This window comes from Muntiacus reevesi, chromosome 14 (genome assembly GCF_963930625.1).
Source record: "Muntiacus reevesi chromosome 14, mMunRee1.1, whole genome shotgun sequence".
In the NCBI taxonomy this organism is placed as follows: Eukaryota; Metazoa; Chordata; class Mammalia; order Artiodactyla; family Cervidae; genus Muntiacus; species Muntiacus reevesi.
The window spans coordinates 56,118,371-56,136,782 of record NC_089262.1 but is presented as its reverse complement, the minus strand read 5'-3'; the positions used below and the strand labels follow the sequence as shown (position 1 = coordinate 56,136,782).

General features: G+C 41.3%; 1 pseudogene; it reads left to right on the top strand.

Annotated features, from left to right (window-relative positions):
- Window positions 1-8,144: 8,144 nt before the first annotated feature.
- LOC136146797 (U4 spliceosomal RNA) lies at window positions 8,145-8,227 on the top strand (annotated as a pseudogene).
- Window positions 8,228-18,412: the final 10,185 nt, after the last annotated feature.

The following is an 18,412-nucleotide window of genomic DNA, read 5'->3' as shown; positions in this document are numbered from 1 at the left end:
CTAAGCCATGCCCTGTGGGGCCACCCAAGGCTGAACGGTCATGGTGGAGAGGTCTGACAGAATGTGGTCCACTGGAGAAGGGAATGGCAAACCACTTCCGTATTCTTGCCTTGAAAACCCCATGAACAGTATGAGAAGGCAAAATGATAGGATACTGAAAGAGGAACTCCCCAGTTCGGTAGGTGCCAAATATGCTACTGGAGATCAGTGGAGAAATAACTCCAGAAAGAATGAAGGGATGAAGCCAAAGCAAAAACAATACCCAGTTGTGGATGTGACTGGTGATAGAAGTGAGGTCCGATGCTGTAAGGAGCAATATTGCATAGGAACCTGGAATGTTAGGTCCATGAATCAAGGCAAATTGGAAGTGGTCAAACAGGAGATGGCAAGAGTGAATCAGCTAACTAAAATGGACTGGAATGGGTGAATTTAACCCAGATGACCATTATAACTACTACTGTCGGCAGGAATCCCTTAGAAGAAATGGAGTAGCCATCATGGTCAACAAAAGAGTCCAAAATGCAGTACTTGGATGCAATCTCAAAAATGACAGAATGATCTCTGTTCATTTCCAAGGCAAACCATTCAATATCACGGTAATCCAAGCCTATGCCCCAACCAGTAATGCTAAAGAAGCTGAAGTTGAACGGTTGTATGAAGACCTACAAGAACTTCTAGAACTAAAACCCAAAAAAGACATCCTTTTCATTATAGGGGACTGGAATACAAAAGTAGGAAGTCAAGAAACACCTGGAGAGACAGGGAAATTTGGCCTTGGAGTACAGAATGAAGCAGGGCAAAGGCTAATAGAGTTTTGCCGAGAGAACGCACTGGTCATAGCAAACACCCTCTTCCAACAACACAAGATAAGACTCTACATATGGACATCACCAGATGGTCAACACCGAAATCAGATTGATAATATTCTTTGCAGCCAAAGATGGAGAAGCTCTATACACTCAGCAAAAACAAGACCAGGAGATGACTGTGGCTCAGATCATGAACTCCTTATTGCCAAATTCAGACTTAAACTGAAGAAAGCAGGGAAAACCACTAGACCATTCAGGTATGACCTAAATCAAATCCCTTATGACTATACAGTGGAAGTGAGAAATAGATTTAAGGGACTAGATCTGATAGACAGAGAGCCTGATGAACTATGGATGGAGGTTCGTGATATTGTACAGGAGACAGGGATCAAGACCATCCCCATAGAAAAGAAATGCAAAAAGGCAAAATGGTTGTCTGAGGAGGCCTTACAAATAGCTGTGAAAAGAAGAGAAGCAAAAAGGAAAGGAGAAAAGGAAAGATATACCCATTTGAATGCAGAGTTCCAAAGAATAGCCAGGAGAGATAAAAAAGCCTTCCTCAGTGATCAGTGCAAAGAAATAGAGGAAAACAACAGAATGGGAAAGACTAGAGATCTCTTCAAGAAAATTAGAGATATCAAGGGGAAATTTCAGGCAAAGATGGGTTCAATAAAGGACAGAAATGGTATGGACCTAACAAAAGCAGAAGATATTAAGAAGAGGTGGCAAGAATACACAGAAGAATTGTACAAAAAAGATCTTCATGACCCAGATAATCACAATGGTGTGATCACTCACCTAGAGCCAGATATCCTGGAATGTGAAGTCAAGTGGGCCTTAGGAAGCATCACTACGAACAAAGCTAGTGGAGGGGATGGAATTCCAGTTGAGCTATTTCAAATCCTGAAAGATGATGCTGTGAAAGTGCTACACTCAATATGCCAGCAAATTTGGAAAACTCAGCAGTGGCCACAGGACTGGAAAAGGTCAGTTTTCATCCCAATCCCTAAGAAAGGCAATCCCAAAGAATGCTCAAACTACCGCACAATTGCACTCATCTCACACACTAGTAAAGTAATAGTCAAAATTCTCCAAGCCAGGCTTCAGCAATACATGAACTGTGAACTTCCAGATGTTCAAGTTGGTTTTAGAAAAGGCAGAGGAACCAGAGATCAAGTTGCCAATATCCGCTGGATCATCAAAAAAGCAAAAGAGTTCCAGAAAAACATCTATTTCTGCTTTATTGACTACGCCAAAGCCTTCGACTATGTGGATCACAATAAACTGTGGAAAATTCTGAAAGAGATGGGAATACCAGACCACCTGACCTCTTGAGAAACTTGTATGCAGGTCAGGAAGCAACAGTTTGAACTGGACTTGGAACAACAGACTGGTTCCAAATAGGAAAAGGAGTACGTCAAGGCTGTATATTGTCACCCTGTTTATATAACTTATATGCAGAGTACATCATGAGAAACACTGGGCTGGAAGAAGCACAAGCTGGAATCAAGATTGCAGCTTGACACCAAGCTGCAGATGACACCACCCTTATGGCAGAGAGTGAAGAGGAACTAAAAAGCCTCTTGATGAAAGTGAAAGAGGAGAGTGAAAAAGTTGGCTTAAAGCTTAACATTCAGAAAACTAAGATCATGGTATCTGGTCCCATCACCTCATGGAAAATAGATGGGGAGACAGTGGAAACAATGTCAGACTTTTTTGGGGGGGGCTCCCAAATCACTGCAGATGGTGATTGCAGCCATGAAATTAAAAGATGCTTACTCCTTGGAAGGAAAGTTATGACCAACCTAGATAGCATATTAAAAAGCAGAGACATTACTTTGTCAACAAAGGTCCGTCTGGTCAAGGCTATGGTTTTTCCAGTGGTCATGTATGGATGTGACAGTTGGACTGTGAAGAAACATGAGTGCCGAAACATTGATGCTTTTGAACTGTGGTATTGGAGAAGACTCTTGAGAGTCCCTTGGACTGCAAGAAGATCCAACCAGTTCATCCTAAAGGAAATCAGTCCTGGGTGTTCATTTGAAGGACTGATGCTGAAGCTGAAACTCCAATACTTTGGCCACCTCATGCAAAGAGTTGACTCATTGGAAAAGACCCTGATGCTGGGAGGGATTGGGGGCAGGAGGGGAAGGGGACGACAGAGGATGAGATGGCTGGATGGCATCACCGACTCGATGGACATGAGTTTGAGTAAACTCCAGGAGCTGGTGATGGACAGGGAGGCCTGGCGTGCTGCGATTCATGGGGTCGCAAAGAGTCAGACATGACTGAGCGACGGGTTTTACTGAACTGAGGGTTTTCCTGTAAGACAGTCTCTAACCTCAAGTAGGTCAAAACACAATGAATGAGCAGCAAACATACATACAGCAAAAATAATCATAATTATTTACTAAGGGTCTACCATATGATAGGAAACCATGCTGTATATGTGTGTATATATGTTATTTAGCCAATCTCAGACACGGTTTTCTCAAAGTGGGATTAACTACTTTGAGACTTCACAAGTTTGCTGAAGTGTAGTTAATCCCACCTTGAGAAAACTGCATCTGAGAGTGGCTAAATAACTTGTCTAATCTCATAGCCAGTTTCTAAGAGACTGAACTATCAATCCATTACTGCATACTTCTGACTCCAACATCCAAAATCTCACTCAACTCTAGAATTATCACACAACAGAGGCCCAATAATTGTCAATAACTGTCATGCCATGGCCACCATGGTGTAAAGAAAGAAACACAAGAATGACTGATTTGGAGAACATGACACTCAAACTAGCTCAAGTGAGCAAAATTTTGCCACAATGAAATGATAAGAAAGGGGATTCTAAACAAACACTCTAATCCAAAATATAGTATGGTAAAAGGAAAGTGCCTGCATTTAAGTATCAGGGTGTAGCCAGCTATAGCAAAATGTAAGGGTGTAGAGATTAAAAACTCAGGGTCCAGTGGTTAAGATTCTGCACTCCCAATGCAGGGGCCAGGGTTCAATCCCTGGCAAGGTATCTAGACCCTACCTGCCACAACTAAAGAGTCCCCACGCTACAACTAAGACCAGTACAGCCCCCAAAAAAGATAAACAAATGTAGAGATGGGCCTCAGGACTTATAAATTCTTACATACAACTTTTCCTTGCAGGTATGGGGTGCTTTAAATTCAGAGTTTGCAAATCACCACAGGAATGGCTCTCCTGTCAAAATGATACCACAATATGCACAGCAGGAACTCATCTGTATTTGAATACAATAATTTGGATGTATTCAACCAAATTATTAAACTTTTCTCATCCAATTAAGGGGATTTATAAAGCTGTTAATTTTTTACAAGCGAATATATAAAACTCTTAATTTTAAAAAATATCATAGCATTAAAACCAACCTGTTGGTTAGTAATATGGTACTTCTAATTTTAAAGACATTAAGCTATCATACAATGTTTAAAATAATACCTGCTTCAATGAAAGAAAATCTATGAAAAACAAGCAAAATTTACATTTACATAATAAAGTATTTTTTTTCTTTTAGGTTTCTAATAATGAAAACAATTTTATTGTATAAGTATTTTTTGTTGTTGTAAGCTAAAAATAAGTTGGTTGAACAAAGGCATAAATGTTTTCTTGTTAGCCCTTCAGTTCTCACACTCAGGAACTCCTCATCTCCTCTGTCATCTTTGCCTTAAACAATGTTGCTGGCAATTCCACCACAAAGGCCAGCAAGAAGTAGAAAAACAAAGGCCAGCTATTCAAATAAAGCACTTCTAACTTTTTCTTTGATTGACTTTTGTGGTGCTAATTACAAATTCCAAACATACTCCAAACAATGGGTTCACAACATTCATTTTGTGTCCTTTAATTAATTAGCATTATATGTGAATTGCAGTTTAATAACTGGCATTACAGAAACTTAAGAGAAATGCCTGTATAATACATAAAAAAATATTTCTGAAAGTTTAAAATAACTATCTGTATTCAATTCAAAGCTTTACTGACATCCCTTTAATCTTCAGGTGTTTAAGATGAGAAATCATTAGTTCTTTTCCATCATTTACTGAATTGAGATTCAAAACACCCAGACTTTTGGAGGGTAGAGTTCTAGAGACCTCATTTATAGGTCCACCTTTTGATCTCAACTTCCTTCATAACTTTAGTTGTAAAATTCTACCAAATGATTGCTATATATTTCCTTAATTAATTATTAGAGGAATCACAGGTCTTTGATATTTCCTTTCAAAAGATATTTCCATAAATTAAAACTCTGATTTCTAAATTCAGTGCCAATCAAACTGAGTTCCAAAGACCTCCAAGGGAAACTTGAGGAATATTCTCTTGCTTTTAAAAGGAGCTGATCGGGTTTCTTAGCTTGAGAAATACTGTTTGCTTTCCAATGGCTTAGACAGTAAAGAATCTGCCCACAATGTGGGAGACCGGGTTCGATTCATAGGCCAGGAAGATCCCCTGGAGAAGGGGATGGCTATCCACTCCAGTATTCTTGCCTGGTGAATTCCGTACATAGGGGAGCCTGGCAGACTAGAGTCCATGGAGTCACAAAGAGTGGGACACGACTGAATGAGTAACACTTTCTCTTTTCACTTTCACTTTCCAAAGATGATAGACAGCAAAATAAATGTCCTCGGTGTCTGGGGGGCAATAAAGTGGATCATGCATGCTCTGTATCGGTAGTCCAAATTTTCTTGGTATTTATACATACATTCTAATAATGAAACCTCTGCAAGGATAGAAGGAGAAGGACATCCAAATGCCAATACAACTATTATCAAAGCTATCGTTTTGGGAAACATTGCCTACAAAAGATGTTACTCCACATTAGAGCACTAATAGTTTAAAAATTCAGACGAGAAAATTACAAGTCAATAAACAGAATGACAAGTTCCATGGTCCATGTTTTTCACTTGCCCAGAAATTTTGCTGTACAAACACTGATACAGGCAATTTAGCTATTACCTAGGGTTGAGAGGTGCACTTACTTCGTTTAGCACGGCATCAGACATCATCAGGTATCGCTGAGTAAAATTCATGCATGTTTCCCCACAGAAATATTTAGGGACCTACAGGTTTAGAAACCAGTTGTGACATAAAAAAATATATACAGAACTCTATTTGGATATGCAAATTAAATCAATAGAAGTCATTCAATCAATTAGATTTATTTTTCATAGAATGTTACAGGAGCTTGCCCCTCTATAGAGTCTTCTGAAAGAAGTTAGTTCTGTACAAATCTTGGTCCTGTGTGTTCCCTCTTCTCTATAGCATAGAGCAAACTTATTACAGCATCACCACAAGCTTTTGTGGGTCTCTCAAATTTGCCCGTGTGTGACTTGGTTCATGTGTACATTTTCTTTCTTCCAAAATGCTAAGAGATTCAGTTTCTTCCCTTAAAAGTCTGAATAAATTCTTGGATTAAGAATTGCCACTTTCAAGTGCTGGCTAGAACACCAGAGCAAACACACTTGTGCTTGTGGAAAGTATCCTGGGGGTTCCTGGTCAGACTTGTATTGGCTGTTGGCTTGGTTTGTCACATAGCACCTTGAGAAAAGGTACTTCTTATGAAAAAAAAAGTCCTCTTCAAAGCCATCAATTCTTGAAAAAGTTGAGCTTCATTTATATTCTGAAAATGGGTGATTGGTTTACTAAGCATAGAAAGCATGAAGTTAAAGCTTTTGTCCATCTAAATCCTCCTTGAGCATCTGTGCTCAATGATGAAGACAAACAGATGAAATGGATATATTTTCTCTACTCCAAGTGCTAAAATCTACTGGAAAAGACAGATACATAAACAGATAATTAGACTAAGTGCTCTAAGGATATATGAATACAGCGAGGTGAAACTCAAAGGAGGGGAGGATTTGGCTGTGTGTATGCGTACGTGTGTGTGTATACGTGTGTTGTTATTTTTCACCATCACTGGCATCTCTTTGAAGAAGCCACATGAGTCGGCAGTCAAACAAAGAAGTTCTGAGTGTGCATCTGGGAATATCACACAAGGATGAGGGCTTCACTGTTCTGCGATTGAATAAGCTGCTGATTATGTAAGTATCATTACCTGCCTGTGTTGAGCTTTGACTATTTCTAGCACGTTGCTAAGAACGGAGGCTTCTCAGTGGTGGTGCCAAGGAAACTGTTGGAGGTTGCCAGTCATTTTAGAGAAATGCCACAGAACACTGCATGCCAGATGGCTACTGATGAAAGTGATGAAGGTTCACGCTTGGAAATGAAGGCCAACTCCATATTTGGTCCTTCTTTCCTTCTTTCTATTTTGAATGCATAAAAGCACAAACTCAGCCTTCTTCTACTCTTGCCTCACAAAATCCCCATTATCCTTTCTTCTTTTAATAAGGTCCTGGAGAGATGGAGTCAAGTTAAATCTGCCTTATTCCCAAAGCCTCAGAGGCCCCAGAATCCTGTCTCTCCCTCGGCCAGGTCTTTTCTATTTTACCTCTTCTTATTTATGACTGCCAGAAATGAATGTCAACAGAACCCACTCAGGGTGGGCCTGCCAGGGACTAAGGTTTCTATGAGGTAAGTTTTTCCATCTCAACACCTCATGGAAGTGGAGGCGGGGTGGGAAGAAATGGCCCACTGGCGACGTTTTCTAATGGTTGTGCTTCGAGGAAGAAGTTCACCTCGTCTCTACTGGGGACATTCCCCACAACCACAGCCCCGTGACCTTGCCTTTCTTTGACCAGTGCATAATATTAGGAATAACTGCTTCTTCCTCACTGCTTATGTCCCAGGTGGAGGGGGATCCCCAGGATAACAGTCCTGGTCTCTCTCCTCTCCTTTCTTCATCTGACCACAGGAGAGCGAAGTGGTAAAGGGAAAAATAATCTGAGCCTGCTTCTCCCAGCATCTGCCACACCGGGGACCAAGACACCGCTTCCCCTCCATGCTGGCTTAGGTGGGCACGTCTGCTTAGTCTGGGCTCAGCATCATAGGCTGTCTTGCCTAGAGTCGTACAACCACCATCCGAACTAAGTTTTATCATAGTAAGGGTCACATTTTGGTTCTCTAGCCATTATTAGGTCCTCTCAAAGACCTTCTGCAGGTGAGAAACAGTGATATGAATTCTAAGAAAACAGACTTCACTCTAATCGGATTTTTAAAGGACAAAAGCATTATGTCGCTTTCTGTTCTTGGCCTGGAGGTAGAGGATGGCTTTGTAGGAAAAAGGAAAATGGTGGCAGATTTCTCAATCCATCTTGAGGGGTATAAGAAAGCCCTGTTAGGAAAAACTTTACTCTTTGATGGCTTTAACTTGATTCTTGTCCTTTAATGCAGGTTAAAAAAAAAAAAAAAAATCCAAGCTTTGCGCAGTGGCAGTATCGTAGCCAATGAGGTTTATCCGAGGCGCGATTATTGCTAATTGAAAAAAAAAAAAAAAATCTAACATTCAGATATTCTGGGCACATAACTGCCTGAGGTCTCCCCTTCTTCCTATTATCATGACCTCATAACTACATCTCCAACAGTCCCTCCTAAAGCTTTCTAAGAAGTGCTCTCTAAACTTTCTCTTCTAGCTTCCCACTGTACTTGCTCTAACAGCATTTGGATGAATGAATAGGTAATAATTTTCAAAAAAAACATTAAAAAAAAAAAGAAAACATAATGGAATAGCCCTTGCTTGCCCATCTGTATGAGAGATGGAATCTTCTCTGGTCTTCTTTGGGGTTACTTTTCCTCTGTCATTTTGAGCCACGTTGAAATGCTTTGGGAACAACAGAAGCTCAAAACCTTTTCACCCAATAAGCCAAATATGAAGATCAAACTAGCTCAGAATATGCAACTTGATTTTCATCACACTGGACTTCACTTTGTGCTGCCTTGGACTTTGGGGTCAGCATAAGGTCATTAACATTTAGGCCTGCAGTCTTTTCATTTGGGTCAGAGAGCCAGACCGCCCAGCCTGAGACCAGGTCTCCACCAGCATGGGATGGTGAGGCAGAGGGCAGTGTTCCAGGCCATTTGGAGGAACGGAGGCTGAGTTTGGCTAGAAAAGACCTGAGGAAAGCAGTTTTGATGCCTGGATAATTGCCCCCATTGCTTGCAAAGCATGCCAGTGGAAACCTGTCCCAGGGGCTCCAAGCTTAGAAAGTAAAGTGATTGAAGCTCAATCCAGAATGAGGGTTAGTGAGGCAATTAAGCAGGGGAGCAAGTGGGGCCTTTGCCTGGAGCAACTTCTGTTCCATCAATTGAGAGAATTTACTTGCCCTCAAAGGGAGGTTATTTCAGCACCTGGCAGCAGAATTCTCAATATACGAGCTCTGCTGTCTCCTTTGATCTGCACTTACTAGTTCCTGTGTTATCGGGCAGTGACCAGGGGAAGAAACATGTTCTCCAGTTGCCCTTGGCCCATGGGCTGTGGCCAGTTCTGAGGGCTGCAGTCTCCACTTAGCTAGCCTACTTTGTATATAAGTTTCCTCACCAGAGTTCTTTTCCAAAAACCCAGCTGAACAGAATCCAGCCACCTCTAAGGTCAGCTTGCATCTATACCTGTGCTGTAGGTTACTTTTTGCTTCTCACCTTTTCATTTACTAGCCCTACACTGATGCTACAGTAACATGAGGCCATCATCCACAGAGGTTCAGGGCCTTTATTTTATTTTTTTTGAGGGAGAGGGGCTTTGTGTTCACTCAGTCCTGAATTCAAACCTCAGTTGTGTAACTCAGAAAAGTAATAATTGACTTCTCAATTTCCTCACCTTAAAAAAAAAATGGAAATAGAAAAATACAATCTCATAGATTTGATACTAGGACAAAATTAAACATTTTATGTCAAGGACCAAAACAGTGACCTGCACATAGTAATTATAAAATAAGTGATCACTCCTTTCCTTAATCCTCTTCCCTAAGCAGGCTCTGGAGAATTGCCCTAAGTGAGTGGTTCCATTCCAAGGGTATGCTTCTGAGAGGCGATTGGTAAATTTTTAGGAATTTTGTGAGCCAACTGATATAGAGCTGAGAAGTTAAAATTGGCCGAGGTGGGGGCATTCACATCAGAGAAATCAGCAGATACTTTATTCAGGCATTCCACCCACTCCCTCAGGTATCTGATTTATCAGCACACCACCAGTGGTTTTCAAGGGCTTATCCTGCAACACCAGCAACAAAGTCACCTGGAAACTTTCAGAAATGCAAATTAACCAATCACAACCCAGCCCTGATGAATCACAAATTCTGGGGGCGGGGCCTGGAAATCCAAGTCTTAACAAACCGTCTTAGTGTGACTTGTGCCTGGCATCACCAATGACTCTCAGAAATAAACCAGTGTGGCTGGAGGGAAGTGAGACTAACTAGAGGAGATGGGGGTCGTGGGAAGCAGGCATCAGGGAGCATTACAGACCATAGGGATTTTGACTTATACTCCAGGGGATAAGGAAACCACTGGAGGGTTTTGAACAGAAGAACATAATGTCTTTAAACCTTATTTAGAAAGATTCCTCTGACTGTTGAGTTAGAAATAGATAGTGGAGACAAGAGTGATAAGAGAAGACAGTAGTTTGAACCCAGGGGGACAGAGACAGATACGTTAAGAAGTGGTTAGCTTCCAGATATATTTTGGAGATATAGCCAAGAGGAATTGTGTTGATTGTATACTCTTTTTTTTCCCCCTCTCCCAGTGCAGCTTATAGTATATTAGTTCCCCCAACAAAGGACCCAGACCCCCTGCAATGGAATCGCAGAGTCCTAACCACTGGACCACCAGGGAAGTCTCTGTTGATGGTTTACATGTAGAGAAGGAGAGAGAGGAGTCAAGGATGACTCAAAAGTTCTTTAGCTTAAGCAACAGGAAAGATGGAATTTCACTAAGATACAGAAAGGATATGCTGATGGAAGATAGAAAGCTGGTGATTAGGAGATCAGTCCATTTCGGATGTGAGGAGTTTCGGAAATTTATTAGACATCAAGAGGAAATGTCAAGGAGATCATTCAGAATGAGTTTGGAGTCTGGGGAGAGCTTGGGCTGAAGATTTAACTTTGGAACTCATCACCTTTCAGGTGGTACTTGATGAATTCAGATAATACGGTAAATGCAGGTAGAGAAAAACAGAACCTGGCTCTGGGAGGTAAAAAGACCTGAAAGATACAAAGGAGCCAGTGAAGAAGGACAGAGGAGGAACCATCAGTAGATATGACTTCTAAACAAGTTATAGAAGCACTCTGTTGAAATATTACATTGCAAGTAGCTATACAACTTTAGCCAGTGTATCCCAAGGCCTCTTACATGTCCTTTCTTTACCATCAATGTGTAACATGCCTGACCTCCAAAGTTAAGGCACTGGCCTCTGAAGGCAGAGTGAGCGCTGCACGTGAAGTGTGACCCTACTAAGCCAGTCTACCCTTTCTTCACCACACCCCTCACCATCCTGTGTGACTGGCTTCTCCCTAAGGAGGAGAAGAGTCGTTACCACAAGTTAATCACAGCTGGCAACAGGCTCGGCAGACCAGTCTGAAACTACATCTGTGTTTGTGAATGTTTTTGCTTTATCAAAAGGAACATGTAATTATCTTAAAAACATAATTTTCCATCTTTAACATAAGCTGGAATGGTCAGCTTAAACTCAGAGTGCTTTTACAAGGACAGTTTATTCAATTACCTTTTTAAGCTTTTAAAAGTCTCTGACTCATTTGAGTGAGTGGGGGAAAATAAAGGACAAAACATTAGTTATCTTGCTGGAAAAATATTGTGGTTATTGGCCCTGAAACAAAAACAATGCTATGATAAGGGCACTGTGTTCCCCAAATCAAGTGTACACCTCATCTTTTTCTTAAGAAGTCTTCCTGCACTGAGGACTTCATGAACCATGAATGTTTACAATTTGCACGATGTGCCCTTGGATAAGTTCACCTCTCTAAACGTTAGTTCCATTCTGGGTAAAATGGGGATAATAGTACCTACACAAGATTACATGAGTGGGAAGCAACCAACACAATGCCTGGTACTCAGTAACTCATTTTCCAGTGGCCTTAAAACAAATAAGACACTTGTTGCTGGAACGAGCACTCCATCCTTGAGAGAACTGCCGCTCCTGCTATCTGTCCACACCTTGCCTGCCTCAGAGTCCCTCTCTAATACCTCCAGCAATACAACATGTACTTGGGATCATCTTTGCTGGAGAGGGACACTGTTGTTTGTAGAGAATATTAGAACATGGCCTCATCAAAACACTGTTGAACAAAATGTGAAATGTCTTTTTTTAAAAATTGCAGTGATGTGCAAAACAGATAATCAACTGATCTATTTCAACCATGACCTTCATCTTAACTGAAGCCTTTGTTTGAGAGTTAGGTTAGGGTTGTATATTCCCCATATTGAGCTTTTCTGAACGAAAATCTTACTGCTTATTTTTGCAACCTGGTCAAAACATGTGGCTCAAAAGATACATTGCTGTGTGTGTGTGTGTGTGTGTGTGTGTGTGTGTGTGTGTGTGTGTGTGTGTGTGTACGTGCGCACTAAGTCACTTCAGTCCTGTCTGACTCTTTGTGATCCTTTGGACTGTAGCCCGGCAGGCTCCTCTGTCCGTGGGATTCTCCAGGCAAAAATACTGGAGTGGGTTGCCATGCCCTCCTCCAGGGGATCTTCCTGACCCAGGGACCAAACCCATATCTCCTGTGTCTCCTGCATTGGCAGGTGGGTTCTTTACCACTAGCACCACCTGATACATGCTAATATTATTACACAATTATCCAATGGGCCTTCCCTAGTGGCTCAGACAGTAAAGAATCTGCCTGCAATGCAGGAGATATGGGTTTGATCCCTGGATCAGGAAGGTCCTCTGGAGAGGGGACTGGCTATCCACTCCAGTATTCTGACCTGGAGAATTCCATGGACAGAGGAGCCTGGCCCGCTACAGTCCATGGGATCACAAAAAGTCAGACATGACTGAGCAATTAACACTTTCACTACTTTCATAAGATGTGAAACACCAAGAGTGAATCCTAATGTAAACTATGGATTTGGGGTGATCAATGACATGTCAGGGTTCATCAATTGTAACAAATGGAGCACTGCAGTGGGAGATGTTGAAAATGAAGGGGACTGTGCATGTACGGGGCATATGGGGAACCTCTGTAACTTTCTCTTAATTTTGTTGAGAACATAAAACTGTTTGAAAAAATAAAATCTATTTAAAAATTTTTAAAGCAAAACAAATTTTTAAAATTTCATCCTGAAGTGGCACATATCCATCCTTGTGGTCAACAGATATGAGATAGCCTCCTAAGGATGAGGGTCTGAGTCAGAGCTGGCTGAGCCTCCTGACAATAGACCGGACTTGGTATGTGACTCATTTTACATTTTCTTTTTTTTTTTTTTTTTGGCCACACCACATGGCATGTGTGATCTTGGTTCCCTGACCAGGGATCAACACTGTGCTCCCTGCCATGGAAGCACAGGATCTTAACCACTGGACCACCAGGGAAGTCCCATATGTGACTCACTTTAAATGTAGTTTGTCGAAGTACTTTTTTGCCCCGTGAAAAAGTATCATAGCAAGTAACATGCAATAGGGCAATTATGGTCACTAGCTTCTTGGAGAATGTATCCAAGGCAACCTGGAGTTCACCAGCACTGAAGAAAATTCAGATAAGTGGTTCCTTGACCTCTCTTTCGTGAAGCCCTTCTGACTTAACTTCTGTGACTGGTGTTCTCCTGGGGTTCCCGCCTGCTTTTCAGACAGAGGAGTGAGTCCTCCCAGTGAGGTCTTCTGTCTCCACTTAACTCTGAAATGTGGGGGCCCTACTACTTTCCCCACTCTTCATGTTCTCACTCCAATGTTCCCTCTCCTGAATACAAAGAGTCACTTGGGTTTCTCTGAGATTGCTGGGATTTCAGAAGACAGTGCTGGATTCAAGAAAGGGGAAGACTTAGTGGGGGAATTTGTAGTAAAGTGTAGCAAGTTTCAGTGGGAGAACCTTGCCTGAACTATAAGTGTAGAGAAAATGAAGAGCTGTCTTTCCGTTGCACTGATTTCAGTTACTATGCATATGGTAAGGACTTCTCCAAATCTATTGTCTCTAGCATAATACTTCTCACAAGCTTCACAGCCTCGTATCTCCACCTGGATATCTTCCAGAGAACTCAAACTGTCTAAAACCACAGTATTCACCTTCTACCTTCAGACCTACTTCTCATTCTATTTTCTACACTTTTTGTGGGACCACCATCTATCCAGTGGGTTTCCCGGGTGGCACCAGTGGTAAAAATCCACCTGCCAATCCAGGAGAAAAAAGAAACACCAGATTCAACCCCTGGGTTGGGAAGATCCTCTGAAGGAGGAAATGGCATCCCCCTCTGCACCAATATTCTTGCCTGGAAAGTTTCACTGACAGAGGAGGGCCACGGGGACACGAGAGTCAGGCACGACTGAACATGCACGTGCGCGCGCGCGCACACACACACACACACACACACACACACACACACACATCTATCTAGTTATCCAAGTTAGAAACCGACTTCCAATCTCTCTTACTCCCAATTCCCCAAATCCAATCAGAAACCTTACAAATTCACATTCCAAATATTTCATGGATCCATCATACATCTCATCATAAAGTCAAAGCATCAAGGATTTCTAGCAGCTTCCCCAATCCAGCCCCAGTGATTAAATCCAGGATACATAGGTATTTTGTAAGGATAGCTCTAGAGACATATTATCCTTATAGCCAAATACATTTTCTGCTGCCAGTAATAAGTTTTTACTTCTATAGTAAAGTCTTGATCATTTTTTACTTTCTTTGGCATTTTATACTCATCTATTCCTCCCAATTTCTCTTTGGGCACATAATCAGTTCTTAGGAATTCTAGAATTCAGATCTCTGCTAGGCCAACGCCATTATTGTCTATTAGATGCAGCCTTATGACTTTCCTAAGTTGCAATGCAGAGGTTTCTAACACCAAGGGTGGACTCTGCTTTGGCCCCTCTGAGCCCTGAAAGAACATCACAGACCAGCTGCTATGGCTGCTAAGTACCTTCAGTCGTGTCCGACTCTGTGTGACCCCATAGACGGCAGCTCACCAGGCTCCGCCATCCCTGGAATTGTCCAGGCAAGAATACTGGAGTGGGTTGCCATTTCCTTCTCCAATGCATGAAAGTGAAAAGTGAAAGTGAAGCCGTTCAGTCGTGTCTGACTCTTTGCGACCCCATGGACTGCAGCCCACCAGGCTCCTCCGTCCATGGGATTTTCCAGGCAAGAGTACTGGAGTGGGGTGCCACGTCCTTCTCTCACAGACCAGACATGCATATAAATTAGAGCAAATGCTGGGAAAAGTTATTAGACATTTCCTAATTCTACAAAGAATCTAGAAATCCAGTCCCTATTTGAGAAATTTTAAAAAATAAAAATAAACAACTTGGCAATAAGCAGAGATTGGGAGAAAGGACCAACATAGCACATGTTCCCTCCCAATCAACAAAGTGATGCTCGGTAAAGGGCTGTCCGTTCTCTTGAAGTTAAGACAACACTTCATGACGCTGTCCCTCTAGCCAGGCAGTAGGGACAAATAGAGGAGCAAATAAGAAAATTGCTGCTTCAGCAGGTCTACAGTATAGAGGGGAAAGTGAAAGTGAAAGTGCTAGTTGCTCAGTCATGTCTGACTCTTTGCAACCCCATGGACTGTAGCCCACCAGGCTCCTCTGTCCATGGAATTCTCCAGGCCAGAATACTGGAGTGGGTTGCCATTTCCTTCTCCAGGGGATCTTTCCAACCCAGGGATCAAACCTGGGCCTCCCGCATTGCAGGTAGATTTTTCACCATCTGAGCCCACAGTAGAGAGGAGGGGCAGATGAAAATAGAAGAAAAAGAACTGTAATGAGTGTGGTGGGGGGTAGTCTCTTACTAGCTTTATGAAGAAATTTAGACTTTGTCTTATTTTGTGTCTTAGAAATACGACTCTCTGGTGGGGAGAATATAGTGAGGGAAGACTACTGGAAGAGTTATTTATAAAGAGGCTTATTGGAATACTTTAAATGAGAAATTTGGTGGCTTATATGAGGAGAATAACAATGGGATGTAAATAAGTGCTTGCGTTAAAAAAAACATTTAGGAGTTAAAAAAGACGTGATGATTACACATGAAGATAAAGGACACAGAGAAATGAATGATGACTCCAGGTGTCTGACATTAGCAACTTGTTGGGTGAGACAGCAGTCACTACGATTGGAAATTAGAGCTAAGAAGCAGGGTTGGGAAATGAGAACAGAGAAGGAGCATAAGCTGAGTTCCTGACAGGTTACATCCCACATTTCTGCAGTCTATTCAAGATGAAGCATATGATAGGCAATTCAGTATGGAAGTTAGAAAAGTGATCTTGCCAGGAGATAAAGCTTAGAGTAAAAGAGCAGACAGTAGTGAACGGGATTTGATGGTCTCTGCCATGGAAACAGTGGGAGCTGAGACTCAGAGACCCTAGAACAGGACTCAGGCACTGGTCCTTGCAGAGGAGACTAGATGCTTACAGAGAGAAGGAGGAGCACTGCTGTGGTCTGGTGAGCAGCATCTTTTCAGAAGGAGAGTTTATAACAACTTGCTGATATGTGAAGATGTTCCGGAGAAGGCAATGGCAACCCACTCCAGTGCTCTTGCTTGGAGAATCCCAGGGACGGGGGAGCCTGGTGGGCTGCCGTCTATAGGGTCGCACAGGGTCAGACACGGCTGAAGCGACTCAGCAGCAGTGGCGGTGAAGATGTTCAACACACATTACATGAAAAGAGGTCACTGAAGAATGATATGTGTAGCGTGATCTCCTTGTATTTTCTCCATATTGAATCTGAATTGAATATTTCAGGACATACAAGAGACTATCAAAAAAAAAAGGTCCTTAAGAAAGTAAGGCTGGGGAGTCATAGACAAGAGAAGGGGCCTGTAAATTACCACATGGTGTACCTCCAGGATTGATGTCATATTTCACCTTGAGTGTGTACTATATTTGTATATATTTTAAGTTAATTTAAAAAGGTGAAAGTGATCAATAGTTATCAATAGTGCAGAGAAATAAAGTCAAAATGAAAATATTCATTAACTTTGCAACAAGAAGGTCTTTAGGGAATTGGTGGAAGGCTTTTCATGGGAGTGAAGAGGATGCATTTGCTGTTTTGAAATGGGAGAAAAATAGGAGAAAATCTGTGTAGATAACTCATTCTGAAAGATTAGTTTTCTACAAGAGACCAGGAGAGAGATAAGAAGAGACAAGGCCATTACAAGAGTGGGCATGAAGTTCAGGAAGGGGATATTTTATTTAATCTGTTGGGTTTAGACTACTTTGACATTTTGATAGACTTCACCTCATTATTAAGGGAGCTTCTACAAAAGCAAGAAGTGGGACAGGGACTTGAGATATATACCGCAGAGAGGTAGGAAGGGGTGGGACTTGAAGAAAAGGTTTAAGAATTAACCTTGCACTGGAAGAGATATCCCTCTCACTGCTCAAAAAAAAAAAGGTGGGGCGGGGGGGAAACGGAGAAAAAGTAAGAAGAAAAGAGTGAAGGCAATGCAGATAAGTATGGAGGGGTTGCTAGCAGGGTCATTCACCAATATCTGGGACTTTTGAAATTTCCCTCAATGAAACAAAAATATAATTAAATCCCATGTTTCAGGCCTGTAGCAGAGTAATTTAAGAGTTTGAATGTTGATATCTATAGTAAAAGCATATTACTCTTTAGTATCGTCACCATGCAAAGTACACATGCCAATAAAAGAGCTTACATACAATTGGGGGGGTGTTTTGTTGGCTTGCTTTTTTCAGTTTTTATTTTATATTGGAGTATATTTTTTTTTAATGCAGTATAGTTACTTTACAATGTCATGTTATTTTCTGCTGTACAGCCAAGCAAATCAGCTACACGTATACCACATATCCCCACTTTTTTGGGTTTTCTTCTCATTTAGATCACCACGGAGTACTGAATCGAGTTCCCTGTGCTATATGATTGGTTCTCATTAGTTATCTATCATATACTTATTATTTGCAAAGACATGGATGGACCTAGAGACTGTCATATAGAGCGAAATAAGTCAAAGAGAGAAAAACTAATATTGTCTATTAACTCATATATGTGGAATCTACAAAAAATGGTATATATGAACTTATCTGCAAAGCAGAAATAGAGACACAGACATAGAAAATAAATGTATGGATACCAAGGAGAGGAAGGGGAGGGAGGGGTGAGACAGATTGAGAGATTGGGATTGATGTATGTATTTTGAAGGGTTATCATTTATATCTGAATATGCTTCATGAATTATAAGTTGTCTAATCATTGCTGATTGACACCCAAGAAGTCATGCAATGAACATGGGGACATTGACTTATTTTATGAGTAATGCTGTGAGTTTCTTGAGGGCAGGGTTTATGTCTTCATCTTTATATCTTTGTATTTAGTCAGGACCCAGCACAGAGTCACAGATCAATTAATGTTTAATGAATAAATAAATGTAATTCTGGGAAAAAGTTGATGTTTTATTCTGATCTATACCACCAACAAAAATGCTTAATGTGTGTGTGTGTATATATATATATAAATTACTATATAGATTTTATTCTTTACAGCCTAAAAAGGTGCTTTTATTTAT